Below are 20,472 nucleotides of genomic sequence, written 5' to 3' on the forward strand. Positions count from 1 at the left end.
AGCTCTGGCATTGCCCAATCTGGAAAAAAAATTTACTCTGTATGTGGCAGAAAAGCAAGGAGTAGTTCTTGGAGTGTTAACCCAGAAACTGGAAAGGATCCTCAACCAGTAACCTACTTTTCTAAACAACCAGATTCAGTGGCCTGTGGGTAACCAGGATGCCTGAGTAGACCTGCAATTGCTCTTCTCATTGAGGAAGCCTCCAAGCTAAGGATGGATCAGCCACTTGAAATTCAGACCCCTATCAGGTTCAAGGGGTCCTAGAGTCCAAAGTCCTCAATGTGTGTGTTCTCTTTCTTCCCTTCTCTTATACACATACCCGTCCTCAGTTCAAAGTGATCTAGTGTGCAATTGGCCTCTTCAATTTATCCTCCTGCTGGGTATGTCTCTCATTCTGGGTAGTCTGAAGCATGACCCACTGATGCAAGCCACTTGTTCAAAATGTCCAGATCTCATATGAGACAGACCAGTTTGGAGCTAACAGATCCTCCTTCAAGATTTCTACACACCCTCAACCACCTTACCAACAAGTTCTTTCAAATGTTTAATATTTCCCTAAAATCATCAGTCACCCTGGTCAAGAGTGTCTTATCCACAAATACCTACCTCTCACCTGTAGTAAAAACTATACCGTTTTACTTATATTTCAATTCCACTCATCCTGACTAAGTTAGGAAGTCTTAACCCAACCCTTTGTAACCATACATTTTGGGTCACAGAAACTCATACCTCCATTACCATTAGGTCCATCCACAGTGTCATTAGTCAAATATAAGGAACTATCATATATGATAAGTGATAAAAAACACACCCTCAGTATCTCCGGATATCCTGTAAAAATCACTCTTCTTGGAACTAATGTAACACACTCCCTAGAAAAGGACCACCTAATTCTGTCACTGTCAGGCAGAGGACAGATGCAAATCCCCTGGGTTATCTTCAGGCTTTGTGCCCAATGTTTGGGTACTCCATGACCACCTGACAGGAAAGCCAGGAATGGTCTGGAACAAAAATCAAGGCATCATGTTTGATTTTAATGACAAGTCCCTAATTCTTTCAGCATGCAGTGGAGCATGGACAACCCAAGAACAAATCAAACTCAGGGTGCCCACATCAGCAACCATCAGTGCATCTTCCAGACTAGTAATCAACCTTATATTTGCTGACTCTCTAGACTCCAATTAGGGAGTATTCTTCCTTTGCGGGCATAAAACCCACCTAAGCTACCCCACTGGTGGTCAGAAACAAGTGTTTTAGTCATCCTCCCAAACTGACAAGCCCTAGATGCCCTTACAGCAACCCATGGAGTATCATGTGCATTCATGGGAGAGGGTTGTTGTTTTTACAGAACTCAAAAATAACACAGGATAGTAACTCTTTTAAAGACCAGGCCACTTGATTGTCCACTGAGTCCCAAGATCTCCTACTTGATTTATATGAGTTTCTGCCACCCAGGATCGGTGCCATTCTTCACTCCATCCTTTCGTTTTTTATAGGGCTTAACCAGCCTACCTCTCCTTGGTGTTGTGGGTTTTCATCTCTGTCTCTCTCTCTTAGAACGCTGCACCTCAACAGTAACAGCATGAGTCATGGTACAGATTGGATACCCTTGTAAGACATCAATAGAAAATCAAGGGGTTGCAACAGAACAAGAAAGATGCAAGCCCTGCCCCCATACCCTCCGGAAGAATCATTAGATACCATAGCCAGAAAATTCCACTCCCATTACAGGCAGGGACAATGCCCCCTCTATCACCAGGAAACAGAGAAGACCTTCCTCCTTCAGCACCCCTTATATTTAAGGGAGTAGGATTCTCTGAGAGAGAAATGAGGCAGGTTAGATAAGGGAGGAGGAAGGGAGAAGTGACACTAAGACCCATAACAAAAAATTCCTTTTGACATACACACACCTACTTTAGCCTCTGCACACCTAGCTCTCACTCAGGTTGGCACATGAAAAGAACAGAGAAAAGCACAGCTCATCAATCTCTTCTTAGCACAGCCAGAGGAGGAAGGGCCCCTCCAAATCCTTATAATGCAAAGATCTCAACCTCAGACTGTTTTTCCTCCTTTGGAAAATGCCTGAGCTCATCTTCCTTCAAACATGTACTTTTGCTGCAGATTAAAGTTTTGAGTTGTACACATTGGCTGATCTTTGGGATTTTGTGTTGTACACACTGACGAGTCCTTGAGTTCTTTCCTGTGGTTCAGTCAGTCAAGAACCTTCATGGCATCAGTTCCTAGTTGAGGTCTCAACTTCACTGAGAATTCCTGGGGTTCTCTAGCATCTAACAGAGAATTCCCAGAGTTCTGAAGCATACAGCAGAGAATTTCTGGAGCTCTCCAACATCTGGCTAAAAAATTCCAGGACTCTCTGGAATCCAGCTGAGAACTCCTGGGGCTCTCCAGCATTAAGTTTATTGTACTATTCATTACACACTGACAAGTTCTTGAATTCTTTCCTGTGACCGAGTCAAGAGTCCTGATGAAGCCAGCCATTGGTTCAGGTCTCAATTTCTCCTAGAACTCCCGGGGCTGTCTAACATCCTAAGGACAGTTAGAAAGGTAAAAGAAAGAGTGCTCAGAAATAATTGGTTTAAAATAAACTAAAATGGTTTCTAGAAGTAAGAATTAATTCTGTTGAATACTACAACAATGATTTCAAAGTGTTTTACAACACAAATGTTGGTAGTATCCAGAGCTGTCTTAGGAGGAGATAGGGTGGAAGCTATACTGGAGTGTTTTGTGCTGTAAGTGAGCAGGGATAGATAACCCTCTCAAGAAGTGCATGCAAAAGAATAGGGAAGGGTGGGCAATGGTGTCTCAGTGGCAGAATTCTCGCCTGCCATGCCGGAGACCCGAGTTTGGTTCCCAGGGCCTACCCATGCCAAAAAAAAAAAAAAAAAAATGAGAAGAAGATGGAAATGAAATAAAATCATTGGAGGGGGAGGTGCAGAGTCAAGCAATGGCATTTTCTAGGATGGAAAAGACAAGTTTTAAGAAATATTATGGGAGAGATTGAGATGAGAGAGTGAAGTTAAACATGTAAGAGAGAGAAGGATTGAGACAAAATAAGATTCTTTAATATATGGGAGGTAAGTAAATCCAAGAAACAAATGGAAGTTTTGCATTTTTACTGGGTACTTGATTTATCTATAGGCTAGGTCCATCCCTGGCTTCTGAATCAATCCTTATTTGAAATAGTAACTATTTTTTTTTTAAAGCCCAATCTCTTAGACTGATGCAGGATAAAAATACTAGAGTTGATAATTGGGCTTCCATGTTTACTTTGACTTGCTTACTAGAGTCATCAAGATGATAGAGTTCATACTAACAAATTATGGTATTAACCTCCTGGTGACTTTCCATCTGCCCTGGTGTTCCATGGAGCACTCATGATCAAGATTCTGGTATACATTTTCCCTCACACCTCTTTTTCCTATTTTATTTAAAAGAATTTCTCCTTTCTTCAACTCCCTTTCCTTCTCTTGGAGTCTAGACACATGCTACTGAACCCCAGCTCAATCATTAAATCCCTCCTATAAAGTAGTATGCCAGTTTGAAAATATTATGAAGCCCAGAAAAGCCATGTTTTAATCCTGATTCAATGTTGTGGAAGCAGCCATTTCTTTTCATTTTAATTCAGTACTGCAGGTTGGAAACTTTCAATTAGATTTTCTCCATGGAGCTGTGGCATGGTCAATTGTGGGTGTGACAATTTGATTAAATGGGGATGTGATTTCACCCATTCAAGGTGGGTTTTGATTAGTTTAATGGAGTTCTTTAAAAGAAGAAACATTTTGGAGAAAGTCTACAGAAATGACAGAGCCGACAGAGAGAGAATGCTGACACAGATGCTGATACTTGGAGAACAGAGACACAGATATTTGGAGATGCTTGGAGCCCAGCAGAAGTTGCCATGAGATGTTAAGCAAGCCAGAACCTGGAGAGAGCCAAGGGAAGCCAAGAGATGAAGGCCAGCCCAGGAGAAGCAAAGTGAAGAACCCCCACAGGAACAGAGGCTGAAAGCAATGGGGCCCAGGAGCAGGGGACCAGCAGATGCCAGCCACAAGACTACCCAGCTGACAGAGGTGTTCCTGACCCATCAACCTTCCTGAGTTAAGGTATCTTTCCCTGGATGCCTTAGTTTGGACATGTTTATAGGCTTAAAACTGTAATTTATAACTTCTTAAATTCTCTTTTTTAAAAGCCATTCCAATTCTGGTATAGTGCACTGTGGCAGCTTGCAAACTAAAGCATGTACAGGCCTGGATACCAACCAAGCCAACTTTGCCCACCTGGATTCCTCATGACCACACCTTATGTCCTACTGGTACTCAAAGTAACAACCACTTGCCTGCATTCAGCCCTTCATGCTATTGTGCACTTAATCCAGGGAAGCATTTTGCTATCTGGGCAGCAAAAGAGGAATACAGTAATAGACTTTGCAACAAAAGAATCCAGGCTGATTTGTCTTTGATCACAGTATTTCTTGACTGGCTAAAGTTTCTCATTAATGAAGCTGTCCCCAATACCTTCACGGGATGGAATCCATTGCCAAGTCTTAATCCTCTTCCCCAAATCTGTTTCATGTTATTTGAATTTTATGCCCTGCTGTCAAATCCAAGAGCAGCAGCACAGAGAATGAACCTAAGCAGCCACAGGAAATTTATCATCACAAAATTTCAAGAGACTCCGCTTTGAAACTGCTGTTCAGAATATAAATAGCTATGGTTTAATGAGTGTCTGATATGCTTCTCACATTTAATCAACTTAACTATTTTGTACTTTGTTTCCATCATCAATACAATGGCAATGATAATAGTAACTGCATCACAGCATTGTTGGGAATGTGAATTTGTTAATGAAAGCAATTAGCTCAGATTAAGGCATGCAGAAAGCCCTCAATAATAAACCCTTGATTATCAATGTCATTGTTGATATTGTTAATGTTATTTCTGTTAATGGCGCTCTATAAATTCCTTCAAGTCTCTGCTCAAATGTCACCTAACCTGAAAAGCTTTCTCTGACATCTTATCTAAAATGGGCTCTCTCATCTCTCTCTATGCCTAATTCATTGACAATATTTCCTTATAAAATATTTTATATTATTTTATTAGTATATTTTTGTGGCTTCTCTGCTAGAATGTAAGCTCCCTGAGGAGAGGCAGCTGTCTCTTCTCATCCTAGTGCTGTCTCCAGGGCCTGTTATAATGCCTGACAGAGCAAACGCTCTCATTTCATGAATTTTAAGCACACCTATATTCCAGATTCTGTGCTAAGTGCTGAAATTGAAACAGAACAAATCAGAAATATACATACATTCAAATGTAGTATGTCGGCTGCCAAGTGGTAATGAGTATTTGATCAGGGAGGGAGGATAGGGATCGCTGGAGGCAACAGGGGCAGGTCAGAATTTTCTATAGGGATGTCAAAGGAGGGCTTTTAAAAAAAAATGATGTTTTGTGTAAGTACCTGTAGGATCTGAAGAGGGAAGCCATAAATCTGTGGGAAGAACATCCGTGCAGAGGGAAAATTAAATGCAGAAATCTTGCCGTGGGATAGTGCTCGGATGTTTAAAAAATAGCAGGAAATAAATGATTGATTACTTCTATTATTATTAAAATTTTCCATATACTGCGAGACAATTTTTTGGTGCTTTCTTGCAAATAATGAAATGGAGACTTGGAGAAGACACTGAGTTGGTTACAGTCAAGTTTCTTCCCCAAACCACAGCTTGCAATGGGTCTGAGTTTCTTAACTGAAGCACAATTAGTAATTTGGGCGGGATCGTTCTTTGTTTGGGGGGATGGTCCTGTGCACTGTAGGATGTTTAACAGTTTCACTGGCCTCTACGCACCAGATACCAATAGCACCACCACCACCTCCCCACCGCAGTCACAATATTAAAATATTTCTCCAGCCATTTCCAAATATCCCAGCTGGTGGGGCTGTGGGCAGGGGGGAGCGGGGAGGGTGTGGCAAAATCACTCCTGATTGAGAACCTGTGCTGTGGGGTAGGCCAGGTGAGAAGCAATGGCCTCATTCTAATTGACTTACAGCTAACTTAGGCTCTATCTTAGGAAATGACCACATTCGTTAACAATGACAATATTTAAGCTTATTAACAGTCATTTTCTGTGTAATTGATTGATTCTGCTATAAGGCAATTTGAATCAGCTGTAAAGATAGCAGCAAACCCCAAATTAACTAGAAGAGGGCTTGTGCTTTACATTACTCAACAATGCCTTAGGTGCATGGAAAATTGAAAGCATGCTATGGAAATTCATGAGCATTTTTACTTAATTTTAGCATAGGAATAGTTATGCACATATTTATTAGCTCAATCCATTTTATTTAAGAGCATACAAGATACTTCATATTCAAAGTTTTAGGACAAAGCTATCATTAGACTTATTAATTCTCCAAATAAATCCATCTCAATGTCATTAATTCATAATAAGTGTTCCCTAACTTTACAATGTTTAGCACTCTCCAACTGCAGTTCGTTTACCCCATAACTTACAGAGTTACTATGTTTTCTAACAATGACAATCTAATGAGGTTGTGATATGGTAACATATTACCTTAAGTTTGCCTTATACTCCTTAGTAAAGAAATTCATCATTGTGAATTAAGGAGGCTCAGCTCTCTTAATTTAAGTAAATGTACATAAATTTCCCATTATCCCTAAAGGCAGATATTTCACCATTGAGCCCGTCTATGACTAAATGATAAATGGATGTTATCTTGGAATTGTTTAAGCAGTGCTGTGGATAAAGTAGTTCTGAGTGCATTCAGGCATACTTTGGGGAAAAGCAGTTTAGAGGCCTTTTGATGAGCTTTAGCCTTACAGAATGGGTTTCTTCCCTGGCCGCCTTGGCAGAGCTTGCTGCTTCTGGGTCAGCGGGAGAAGCGCATGCACAGTTTATTTTCCCACCAGGCATCAAGAGCTGTCCTACAAGATTGAAGACACACAAGAATGGTAGAGAAGGGATTGTGCGCTGGACCTGTTGTTTACAACGTGATTTGGGTTAATTAAAAATTATAATATGTAAAGCTCATGGGGAGCCTAGCAAAGGCAGCAGTTACAATCTAATGCTGCTAAATCAAGCCACACCTCATAAGCTCTTTTAAAAACTATTTGAGCATCTGATCATATTTATATTACAATGCTTAGTATATACTCATCATGTCCCTAATCAGAAAAAAAAGAAAAATGGGATGCATGTTGTTTGTGCCTTTGAAATTATTTTGAAAGTTCAGCAAAATAGAGGTATATTTTTTATAACTTACCTGATTTACACTGCAAAATTTCTGAAGTCAGAGTCCTATGGAGCAATTATCGTTCTCATATTTGACACTTTGAGCTACCATCCTAATGATATGCATGGAATCAATGCTTTCCTTTTCCTTTAAAAGTCATTTATTATTTAATTTGAGGCCATGTGGTAATGTTACCATTTGGATATTTAAAAAAAATAATTAAATCCTAATATTTGAATCAACATAACATACTCTCCTCATCATTTTTATGAAGCAAAGTTTTCAAATATGACAGTTCCTCCTTTTTTTTCCCCCACTGTCATTTCCTACAGAGGAATGGAATGAGTAGAATTCTGTATGGTTAGCCTGGAACTTTGCTTATTGAATAATAAATTTTTTCTTAATATGCCCAAAGTTTATATTTTAAGTAAAAGCATTTATCTATTTTAATTTTAGATCTAAAAATTAATAAAATACAGAGATAAATTCTATGCAAGTTATGAAAAGAAAATAGAATTCTGAGCAAGGAAATATTTTGGTGGCTATAGTTTTATGAGACACTATACATTCCAAGTTCTCTCATTGGTCCAGGAATTCCAGCATGACATAGTAAGTTCAGACAATATCACCAACCAAGTAACTAATTTTTAAAGGAATTGCAGCTTATATTGCTATTGCAATAAACATAATTATTACTAACGATGAGGCATTTTTACAACCAGTTGACTAAACTCTTCGCCATTTTCTTACCTTTTAAAAATTCATGGAAACAAATGAAAGATATTTCAGTAACAGATTGCATACATACTTGTTTTTAATACTACATGGTCTTTTGTTCAATCTAGAAGAAAGGGTTTGAATCTGGGTTGCTTTTGGCAATTAATGAGATACATTCTTGATAAAGGTGTTTAGCCGAATTAATAAGTAGTTTCTTTTCAGATGCTTAATTGCAAATTATTCTTTAACACAAAAGAAATACGCTAGTCAAAACTTTCATTTCTGTGCTGTTATTTTTCTTTTTCACCAGTACTGCAGAATTAATGTAAGCATGTTTTATCAAGACTTTAAAACGTGAGAAACACAGTTCCCTTGTCTATCGTGATATTGTTTGAGTTTAAATGAATGTTCTCATGTACGTTTTCCAAACATACTGGGGTCTGATAAAGGCACTCATTTAGATGAGATAGTGCTAGCATTCCAATAAAGTAATTCGCCACGTGCTTTATGACATTAATATTGTTCTGAGGGGAGAGGAAAGGCAGGAAGTCCTCAAAGTTGGCATGAGTGTAAGCTGTTGAATCAGCAAATGCATCCAGAGGAAAGATTGCCTTCCAAAAGCTGGACAAAAGAATGAGGTAGAGTAATGAGGTGTGACTGACATTTCATACTGAGATTCATCATATTGTCACTTCAACAATCCAAAGTCGACTGTCTTGGGGCTGTTGGCAATTGTGTAGTAGCTGGTCAATTCGCCTCTACTATTTATCTTAGAGTAAACAAAAAGTGATATGAAAGTTTTCTGCCTGACTCCACTATTTGCTTACTCACAACCCTGACTAATCCTATTAGACAGAAATAAGATGTCAATAATTGCAAGCATTCACCTTGGAAGTTGAGTGAAAGTATTTGACCAATTAATTGAATGTTGAAAGTTAAGCATTCATAAATACAATGAAAACAGTATCTTCCCCCGTTTTATCCTATTCACTCACTTCTTCCATAGCACAGTCACAGTGACACATGAAAAAGAAAAAAGGAAACTATCTAGAAAAATTTTTAATTATTCAAATATAAAATAGGACTCTGATCAAGGTTTCGGTTGCCTTAAAATAAGTCTGTGTACAACACTTTGAGTACAGCTAATATGTTATATTGAATGAACATGATGTAGTTTAAAGAACATGTCAAAGGAAAATCGCACACAATATTTAAAAGGGCTGAATAGTCTTTCTCTTTATTGTATAATAACCTTGCATTCAAATTAAATTGAACTTAAAAGATTATACTTTCTTTTGTCCCAATATTAATTCCTCAGAAATGTTTTCTCTTTGTTCTGATTGCAAATTAGATTAGTATGCTCTCAGTTAATTTCCTTTCAGAGAGTATAAGGTTTTGCTCCTGATTTTCAAACAAAGATGGGCAATCAGTGTAATTATAGCTTGGTGACATTTTGGTAGTATGGAGAGATGATGATAATACTTTATTTAATACCTGGAAAACTTATCCCATTCAAGGGGTGTCCTAATAATTTCTCAATGTAGAAACAATATTCTCTAAGCCTCACTGTTAGGGAAATCACAGATACCTGTTGAGCCACCATTACCCAGACCTCACCTACCCTCCTTGTCTGGGGAAGCCATGAACACATAAAAGCTATCCTCTGCCCTTCTGCCACCCCCAACTCCTTTTCTTTTGTGTGCCACTTGGCAATCTCTGGGAGATTTCTAAGTCTAATAAAGAGACCCTGACAGACACTAAACCCAGAAACCAGGAACACACATTCCCAAATGCTTAGCAGAACAGGAATTTCAGTGGCAGGACCCCTTCTCCACGAGTTGGATTAAAAACTACACTCAGGGTGGTGTGATGGTGGCTGAGTGGCAGAATTCCCACCTTCCATGCCAGAGACCCAGGTTTGATTCCTGGAGCCTGCCCATGAGAAAAAGGAAAAAACAAACAAACAAAAACTACACTCAAACTGTATAAATGTGTCTCTCTTCTCCAGTGTGAAGTGGGGTATATGAAGCTACCATATATGACCTTGATCTGGAGCAGTTTTGGGGCATCCCAGAGATTGGCCATGGTGGGACTTCTCCCCCTGCTCTTTTTGACTCTTTGTGCTGTGTAAGTGACGAAGAGATTATTTTTCTTTTCTGGAATCTTTATTCCATGAAAGTAATAAAGGGATCATTTGTTAAAAGTTTCTGTTGTGCCCTGAACATATTCCCATATCCCACTGTCATAACAACTCGTTTCACATTCACTTTCCAATTTTTACCTCTATTTTCTGGCAGCTACCATGTGAATAGAAATGTTGATAAAAAAATAATACTCAAATATGCACTGACCTTTGATGTTGTGCCAGGCACTCTACTAGATGCTATAAAAATAAAAACCGTGAGATAATTACATAGGATATTCAAATCTCAAAGGCAAGAGATAAAATAAAATATTTTTGATAATGGATATCTAGCAAATTATCTTAAATATGTGTTTTACTTTTATTCTCTTGATTTGGTGAATGTCTTTATAAACCCAAGTTAGCATGAAAATATATCTCAATTTTCAATAACATAGCCACCAAGATTCATGAAAAAAGGAAAAGAAACTGTTTTCATTACATTTTTCTCCCTTACTTTCACTGTATATCAGATTACTACAAATTTTAGTGGTTTGAAACAACCATTATATTATATTCAGAGATTCTGTGGGTCAGGAACTCAATAGACCATAGTGGGAATGGGTTGTGTCTGCCACCTGGTGGCTGAAGTTTCAGCCAGAAAGACTCCACGTCTTCGCTGGCTGGGGCTGGAACCATCTGAAATTCATTCACTAACGTATCTGGCACCTAGGCTAAAAGGACAGGAACATCCAGCTCCCTTACAGCAGGGCAGCCTCAGAGTAGCCAGACTTCTAGTTTTGTGGTTCAGGGCTCCAACAGTGAATGTTCCAATGATCAATTCAGAAGGTCCATCACCATTTTTTAATCCAGCCTCAAAAGTCACACAGCATCATTTTACTGAACTCTCTTGTTTGAAGCAGTCACAAGCCCACCCAGTTTCAAGAAAATGGGACATGGAACTCACCACTCCATGGAAAAAGTGTCAATGAATGTGGGGATCATGGCTTCAAAAGTGCCATTCACATGTGGTTCTTGCATAGTTATTCATAGTGCTCCCTACAGTCACAGTAAATTGTGCGATCACCTTATATATGACTGTGCTGGTTTGAAAGGATGTATGTCCCCTAGAAAAGCCATGTTTTAATCTAAAGCCCATTTTGTAAAGGCAGAATAATCCCTATTCAACACTGTATGTTTGAAACTGTAATTAGATCATCTCCCTGGAGATGTAACCCAATCAAGAGTGGTTGTTAAACTGGATTAAGTGATGACATGTCTCCACCCACTTGGGTGGGTCTTGATTAGTTTCTGAAGTCCTGTAAAAGAGGAAACATTTGGGAAAGAGAGCAATTCAAAGAGAACAGAGCAGAATGGCATAGCCCTGAGAAGAAGAGTCCTAGGGTCAGCAAACTTTGGAGATGAAGAAGGAAAATGCCTCCCGGGGAGCTTCACGAAACAGGAAGCCAGGAGAAGAAGCTAGCGGATGACACCTGTTCACCATGTGTTCTTCCAGATGAGAGAGAAATTCTGAACTTCATCTGCCTTCTTGAATGAAGGTATCTTTCCCTGTATACCTTAGATAGGATATGTCTATAGACTTATTTTAATTGGGACATCTTCTCAGCCTTAGAACTGTAAACTAGCAACTTATTAAATTACCCTTTTAAAAAGCCATTCCATTTCCAATATATTGCATTCCAGCAGCTAGCAAACTAAAACAATGACTAACACTCTGAATAAGAATAAATTTTTAGAAAACTTTCCACTCTCAAAAGTGCTTATGGGACATTTTAGTTTACCAGTTTAACTGGTTCACTGTTCTCAAGGAGTGGAATATCATATTGATATCTGTATCTTTCTGTCCCTACACCTTTATACCAGTAGCTGTATCTATCTCTCTAGGGCTGGCTCTGCTTTATCCCTTTCTGTATCTCCTCTCTCTCTCATATTCAGTATTTTGCTTGAAGTAATTAATCCATACAGTAAAAAATTGTCAAACATTGTCCATGCACACAATATAACTATTTTCATCAACTAACCCATCCACATAATTTAAGCAACTTAATGAAAAACAAAAGCCACATCCACTTTTTTCAATGCAAACTTTTTGAGAGCACCAATTGTGATTTTGTGAGTGCAAACAAGCAAACCAGGCAATTATCATGCAGACAGAATTTTTAGCTTTATTCTCAAGTGGCATTATAAGTCATATACATTGTTCTCATGAGCCCATCGTGTTTTTCAGTTGTTCTCAAGTCATCAAATAGTAAATGCTTCTTGCACTCCCCAGAATGTTGGAAGTTCCCAGTAGGACCTCCACAAATTTTCCTACTAGGTAGCAGTGCTACATTTGACTCAAGGAAAGTATATTCTCAGCTTGATTGTCATATGCAATTAACCTGAATATAAATTGCACAGGTTTAACTTCTATTTTACTTCTGGCTACTTGAATTGTGAAAGTCTTCATAATTATTATATTATCAAAATTCACAAGAAATCAAACATGTGGAATGAAATGTGAAACATTTTATCAATGCAGATATATTGGGTTTGTGTAAGGCAGGGAACAAATATTTGTTAAACAACTACAGTTTTGGCCAGCCCACAGTCAGTGTTTATCATCTCATTCACGCTACCCTCACCCATTGCTATCTGTGGCGAGACCCATTTCCTCCTACCAGTCTGGGAACTTTACGTTTCATTCATTTACCATCTATCACATATTTTCTAGTGCCTCAGTTTGCTCTTTAATTATTCATTACATAAATAGAAAAATAAATAATAGAACACCTGCATGTATTTAAGAACATCAAACCTCCCCTTGAATATTTTAATACAATTTATTTCTGTGATATGCTCACTATATAAGTTTTTGCAATTTTTTCTTGCTTTGAGTTCCCCCATGTACAAGTGTCCTTTGACATTCCTTGGTTCTCAAGCAAGAATCATTTGTCACTGAGAATTAATAGGCCAGAATTCTGATTAAAATCAGACCCAGGAGGCAAGCTGGCAGCATAGGGAGGTGTGGAATTTAGTTTGTTCTTTAGAGACGCTAGTAAATAGCCAGAAACTATCTGTAACAGCTGTTTGGGGGACATCCGTGACCAGACACATATCATATACCAGTTTAGAATGGATGAAAGGACCAAGGCGACACCACAGAACTGTGAGTAAAGCCCCCCAAATCCAGAGGCAGCACCCCTCCTCTTCTGGCATGGCCAGCTCAGTCAGAGACACTTTCCATGGGATAAAAGAAGCAGTCTTTGCTGGGGGCAAGGAAGGGTAGCCCAGCCAAGCTCCAGTTGTAGTTTTAATTAACAAATTTGGACAGCTAAATATAAGTTCTAAGTACAGATAAACCAAGAGCAAGCAGGAAAAGAATCCTGAGGTTTTCCCCTGCAGACAGGAGGGACAAAAATAAATAAATAAATAAAATAAAACAAACAAAATATGAGGCTTAGGTTTTAGACTCAGCCCAGCCCAGAATAGAATAATGAGGGGGGTGCTTCAAGCCACATACAGCCAGGTACCAACTTCTACTCTTAACAGGTAAATCTTGGGGGCTGGGGACTGACTTTGAAAAGAAATTTTTTCTTTCCTTTTTTTTAACTAGTCTAAGTAGTTCATTAGAGAAACCCTCAGGCATTTTTGATTGCTAGCCCAGATCCAAGCAAAGGCAAAGTTAAGATAGGTATTAGAGATAAAGTAACAAGACAAGTGAAGGAGTTAATTCCCTAAAGGGCTTATCTTTCCCAGTTAAAGGAGGGCAGGTGCCAGCCCATGTGAAGGCCCAAAATCAGAGAATTCAGACCCCAGGGGCTAAGTCCTAAACATGTCTCCTACCTTAGCTTCTTTCTTAACCACTCCTCTGGCAACTACAGGGTCTGCTTAGAATTTAAAGTTACCACACCACTTTATGCCAGTGGGGAGCTGCAGGTTGACAAGTATCACCTGCTGTGATAGACAGGAAAAGCACAGAGTCTAGAAGTTTTGCAGGAATCTTTAACGATCTGCTGGGTCTCATCCCTGGGGAAACTTGATACTGAGTGCACCCTTCTCCTGAGAACTGGGCCTGTCTTGTCTGGGAATACATGGCTGAGGATGATGATATCTGGGGAGACCCTCCTAAAAAATAAAAAGTATCCATTTAGGTAGGGCAAGAACCAGAAAAAATAAGAGCTGAAAAATGCTAAACAGTTAAAGAGAAGCTATACTACAGGTCTAGAATAAGTTGAACTGAATGCTAGAAAACACAGTAAATCAACAACAAAACCCTAGATAAAATAGTGAAAATGGCCTCCAGAATAAACTAATCAAGGAAATCAGTTAGCAAGACACCAATAAAAAATTGTTAGTCATACTAGGAAAAATGAAGCTATTACCCAGTAAAAGGAGCAAACTAACACTTCAAATGAGATACAAGAGTTGAAACAACTAATTAGTGTTCAATCAAACAAACTAAATTAAGTCAAAAATCAAATCAATGAGTTGAAGGAAGAAATGGCAAAAGATATGAATGATATAAAGAAGAGATTGTGTAACCATGAAGAAGAACTTGAAAGCTTGAAAAAAAACAAATGGCTGAACTTATGGGAATGAGAGGCACAATAGAAGAGATGAAAGCCCCAATGGAGACTTACAATAACAGATTTGAAGAGGCAGAAGAAAGGATTGGTGAACTAAAGGACAGAACAGCTGAAATCCTATATGCAAAAAAAAACAGATAGGGAAAAGAATGGAAAAACATGAGCAAGGTCTCAGGGAATTAAACACCAACATGAAGTGCATGAATACAAATGCTGCAGATGTTCCACAAGGAGAAGTGAAAGGAAAAGTTGCAGAAAGACTAGTAGAGGAAATAATCACTGAAAATTTTCCATCTCTTAGGAGAGGCATAGATTACAGATACAAGAAATGCAGCATACTCCAGACACAATAGATCTGCATATACTTACTCCAAAACACTTAGTAATCAGATTGTCTAATATCAAAGGCAAAGAGAATTCTGAAAGCAGCAAGAGAAAAGCAATCCATCACACACAAAATAAGACTATGTGTGGATTTCTCAGCAGAAATCATGGAGGAGAGAGAGCAGTGGTATGATATATTTAAGATTCTGAAAGACAAAAAACTACCAACCAATAAGTCTAGACCTGGTAAAACTGTCCTTCAAAAATGAGAGGGACAGGGTACATGAGTGGTTCAATGGTAGAATCTTGCCTTCCATATGGGAGACCTGGGTTTGATTCCTGGACCATGCATGCCCCTGCCCAAAAAAAGAGGGGGAAGGGTGCATGGATGGTTCAGTGTTAGAATGTTTGCTTACCATGCAGGAGACCCAGGTTCAATTCCCAAATCATGCACCTCCCAAAAAGAAATGAGGGGGAGATTAAAATATTTTCAGATATTCACTGAGAGAGTTTGTGACCTAGAGACCAGGAGTACAAGAAATACTAAAAGGAGCACTACAGGCAATAGGAAAATACAGAAGAGAGATATGGAGAAGAGTGTAGAAATGAAGACTATCAATAATAGTAGAAAAGGGAAAGAATAAGATATGACATATAAAATCCAAATGGCAAAGTGGTAGAAGTACTGATCTTACAATAATAACATTAAATGTTAATGGATCAAAATCCCCTACCAATAGACACAGACCATCAGAATGAATTTAAAAAAAAACAGGACCCATCCATATGCTGTCTAATAGACTCACTTTAGACTTTAAGACAACAATAGATTCACAGCGAAAGATTGGAAAAAGATATTTCATTCAAAAAACAACCAAAATATAGTAAGGTTTAGCTACACTAATATTTGACAAACTAGACTTTAAATATAAATAATTGAAAGAGACAAGGGATACTATATATTAACAAAAGGAACAATTCATCAAGATGATGTAACAGTCATAAATGTTTATCAACTGAGCCAGAGTGCCCCAAAATACAGGAGGCATACCCTGACAATACCAAAGAGATATAGGCACCTCTACAGTAGTAGTTGGAGAGTTCAATACACTGCTCACATCAACAGATAGAACAGTTAGACAGAGGATCAATAAGCAATCAGATATTTTTCTTTTTGTTTGTTTGTTTTAATATGGGCATTGCAGGTGAGAACTCTGCCACTGAGCCACTGTTGCCTGCCTGCAAACATATTTTTAATAATACAATAAATGAACTGGACTTAACAGATGTTTATGGAACATTACACCCCACAACAGCAGGATACACATTTTTCTCAAGTGGTCATGGATCATTTCCCAGGATAGACCACATGTTGGGTTACAAAGCAAGTGTCAATAAATATTAAAAGATTGAAATTATACAATTCACCTTCTTAGATCATAATGGAATGAACTTGGAAATCAATAACAGGCAGAAGGCTGGAAAATTCACAGCTATATAGAGGCTAAACAACACACACTTAAACAACCAACATGGTAAGAGAGAAATCTCAAGAGAAATCAGTAAATATCTCAAAGCAAATGAAAATGAAAACATAACACATCAAAACTTATGGGATGCAGCAAAGGTGTTGCTGAGAGGGAAATTTATTGTCCTAAATGCTTATATTGAAAAAGAAGAAAAAGAAAAATTAAGGTGTTAACTGCTCATTTGAAGGAACTAGGGAAAGAACAGCAAACTAACCCCAAAGCAAAGAGAAAGAAAGAAGTAACAAAGATCAGAGCAAAAATAAATGAAATGAAATTGAGAACATGAAAACAATAGAGAGAATCAAGAAAACCAGAGACTGGTTCTTTGAGAAAATCAATAAAATCAATGGACACTTAGCTAGGCAGATGAGAGAGAGAGAGAGAGAGAGAGAGAGAAGAGGGAGGGTGCAAAAACATAAAATCAGAAATGGGAAAAGGGACATAAATACTGACTCCACAAAATTAAAGGAGATAATGAGAAGATACTATGAGCAACTACATGCTAATAAACCAGACAATGTAGACAAAATGGACAATGTCCTAGAAAAAAAAACAGTCAACATTGACTTGAGAATAGATGGCACCATTATTATTCAACATTGTGCTGGAAGTTCTAACTAGAGCATTTAGACAGGAAAGAAATAAAAGGCATTCACATTGGAAAAGAAGAAGTAAAACTTACCCTGTTTGCAGATGACATGATAATATGTGTCAAAAATCCCCTCCCAAAAATCTACAGCAAAGCTACTAGAGCTAATAGATGAGTACACAAAGTGGCAGGGTACCAGATCAACACCCCAAATAGGTGTGTTTCTAAACACTAGTAAGGAGCAATTTGAGGAGTAAAACAAGAAAAAAATTCCATTTACAATAGCAACCAAAAGAAATAAATATTTAGGAATAAATTTAACCAAGGTCACAAAGGGCCTGTACACAGAAAACTAAAATAAAATGCTAAAGGAAATCATGGAAGGCCTAAATAAATGGAAGGACATACCATGTTCATGGTTTGGAAGACTAAATATAGTTAATATTTCAATCCAACCCAAATTGATTTATAGTTTCAATGCAATACCAATTAAAATCCAAAAACTGACTTTGCAGAAATAGGAAAATCAATAACCAAATTTATTTGGAAGGGCAGGGTGGCCTGAAAAGCTAAAAATATCTTGACAAAGAAGAATGAAGTAGGAGGCCTCATGCTACCTGACATTAAGGCATATTACAAAGCTACAGTGGTGAACAAACAAACAAACAGACATGGTATTGGCATAAAGATACTGACCAATGGAATCAAATTGAGTGTTCAGAAATAGATCCTTTTGTCTACAGACAATTGATATTTGATAAGGTGGTAGAGCCAACCCACCTGGGACAGAGCACTCTCTTCAACTAATGGTGTTTGCAGAACTGGATATTCAAAGAATGAAAAAGGATCCATATCTCACACCTTATAAAAAATTAACTCAAAATGGATCTGAGTTAGAGCTGAACTTGAATGTTAGTGCTGAGACCATAAAACCCTTAGAAGAAAATGGAGATAAAAATCTTAAAGATCTTGTGATAGTATATGGTTTCCTAGACCTTACACTCATGGTATGAGCAATGAATGAAGAAATATATAAATGGTATGTCCTTAAAATTAAACACATTTTTGCATCAAAGGTCTTTGACAGGAAAATAAAATGGCAGCCTTCTGTAAGACAGCATAAAGTCATGAAGCATATAACAACATGGATGAACCCTGAGGATATATGCTGAGTGAAATTAGCCAGAAACAAAAGGACAGATATTTTGTGGTCACATTAATATGAATTAACATTAATGAGTGAACTTCAAGAGTTAAGTTAAGAACACAGGTTATCAGGAGATAGAAAGAGGGCATAGATTGGACATTTGATGCTGAAGGAGTACAGCACGTTTAACAGGACTGATTGTAAAGATCCAGAAATTGGTAGCACAATATTGTAAGTACATTGAATGAAGCTGAGTGTGAGAATGGTTGAGGGAGGAGGTTCTGGAGGCATGTATGACACCAGAAGGAAAGACGGAGGATAAGGACTGGGATGGAATAACTTAGTGATACCTAGAATGGACATAGATGGTAAATCAATGCACAAATATAAAAATGGTTTTGTATGCGGAGAACAAATGAATGTCAACACTGCAAGGTGTTGAAAATGGATAGTATACAGGGAAAAATACAATCAATGTAAACTTGGGTCTATACTTAATAGTAACATTGTAATATGCTTCCACTGAATGTAACAAAGGCAATATGCCAAAGCTAAATGTCAATAAGTGGGGGATGGGGGAATGGGTATGGGATTCTTTGTAGAAGAAAAGGTAATGTATTCTCAGACAGCTTGTGGTGGTGAAGGTAAGCTATGTGACTATACAGGGAACCACTGATTTCTTACTTAGGTTGGATTATATGATGTGTGAATAAAACTGTTGAAGAATGAACAGAGAGATACAAATGAGGCAGAAAATGTGGAGAAAAGATGTATCTATTCACTGTTGGCAGGGAAGTAGAGTGGTACAGTCCCTGAGGAGAGCAGTGTGGTGGCTCCACAGGAGGGTAGGGGTCAGATTGCCATATGATCCTGCAACCCTGTTGCTAGGTGTACATTTGGAGGAGCTGAGAGCCGGGATATGAATAGACATTTTCACACTGGTGTTTATGGTGACAGTGTTTGTGATTTTAAATGGATGAAGGTGGCCTAAGAGTACATCGACTGAGGAATGGAAACAGAAACTGTGATGTATACATACAATGGACTATTTAGCAGCTGCAAGAAGGAATGAAGTTGTGAAGCATGCAACTAGGTAAACGAATGCAACTATGTTGAATGAAATAACTCACAAATGAAAAGACAAATATTATCATGCCACAATAATGTGGACTAACTATGATATACCAACTCATGGAATTGAAATTGAGAGCATAGGTTATGAGGCTGAGCCTTGTTGTAAAGGGTCCTAGACTATAAGCTCTTACAGAAGTCACATATATTCTGGAGTTGCAACTGCTATTTCTGAATTCTGAGATACTGAGCTATTTGTGTATAACCTGACAATTCCTTGGAACTTCAGGAACTTACGTGATACCTGAGACTAAGAATTATAGTTCTGAAGTCATGATAATCAGTATTATCCCACACAGCAACTGTTAAAAAATACTGAAAAAGTTATCAGACTTCATTCATTTTCCAGTGCCTGCCCATGCAAAAAAAAAGTACATCAGTTATCAAACTTTAACTAGAGATATGAATGAAGCTGAGCTGGGTAGAACAAAGATAAACCAGAATACAGGTTAAATGATGATATGGTCTATATTTTAATACTTCAACTTCTGTGTGAGACCAAAGGAAGAGATATATATTTGTTGCAAAATGTATATTTTTGGTAGCACACTATTTAACTTAACTTGTGTGGTCAATTTATTTGGACACCATAATTACATGGAATCTTAAATAGTGTGATACCCCAATATTCACCACAGGAATTTGTGCAGAGAATAAAATAGTATTTGCAAAGTACTCTTGAGGTACGGTGGAGAAAAGAGGAGCTATTAAACTCCCCACTAGGGGAATTCCTGATAATCTTTCAGAGAAGTATTGGGGACAACCAATTTAATAAGCCGAGCCCTCTACCTTGGTGCCTGACCCTATGAAATATATTCTTGCAAAGGAGATGCAAACCCTACTTATAATTATGCTTAAGAATCACCCCCAGAGAACTTCTTTTGTTGCTCAGATGTGGCCTCTCTCTCAAAGCCAACTCAGTAGGTTAACTCGCTGCTCTCCTCTCCATGTGGAACATAACCCTTAGGGGTGTAAATCTCCCTGGCAACGTGGGATATAACTCCCAGGGATGAGCTTGGACCCAGCATCATAGGATTGAAGAAATCTTTTTGACCAAA

At 38.1% G+C, this 20,472-nt stretch overlaps 1 long non-coding RNA gene across 7 annotated transcripts in view; it reads right to left on the minus strand.

Annotated features, from left to right (window-relative positions):
* The window catches only part of LOC143686929 (uncharacterized), a 372,401-nt gene that overhangs the window by 207,766 nt on the left and 144,163 nt on the right, over positions 1-20,472 (minus strand). For 2 of the 7 annotated variants that reach the window (XR_013177318.1, XR_013177314.1), the window contains one exon: positions 10,335-10,366. The exons of the other annotated variants lie outside the window; for them this stretch is intronic. This is a non-coding gene — a long non-coding RNA (uncharacterized LOC143686929). The remainder of the gene's footprint in view (positions 1-10,334; positions 10,367-20,472) is intronic. 7 annotated transcript variants of the gene reach the window in all.

Source organism: Tamandua tetradactyla, chromosome 1, assembly GCF_023851605.1.
Source record: "Tamandua tetradactyla isolate mTamTet1 chromosome 1, mTamTet1.pri, whole genome shotgun sequence".
NCBI lineage: Eukaryota > Metazoa > Chordata > Mammalia > Pilosa > Myrmecophagidae > Tamandua > Tamandua tetradactyla.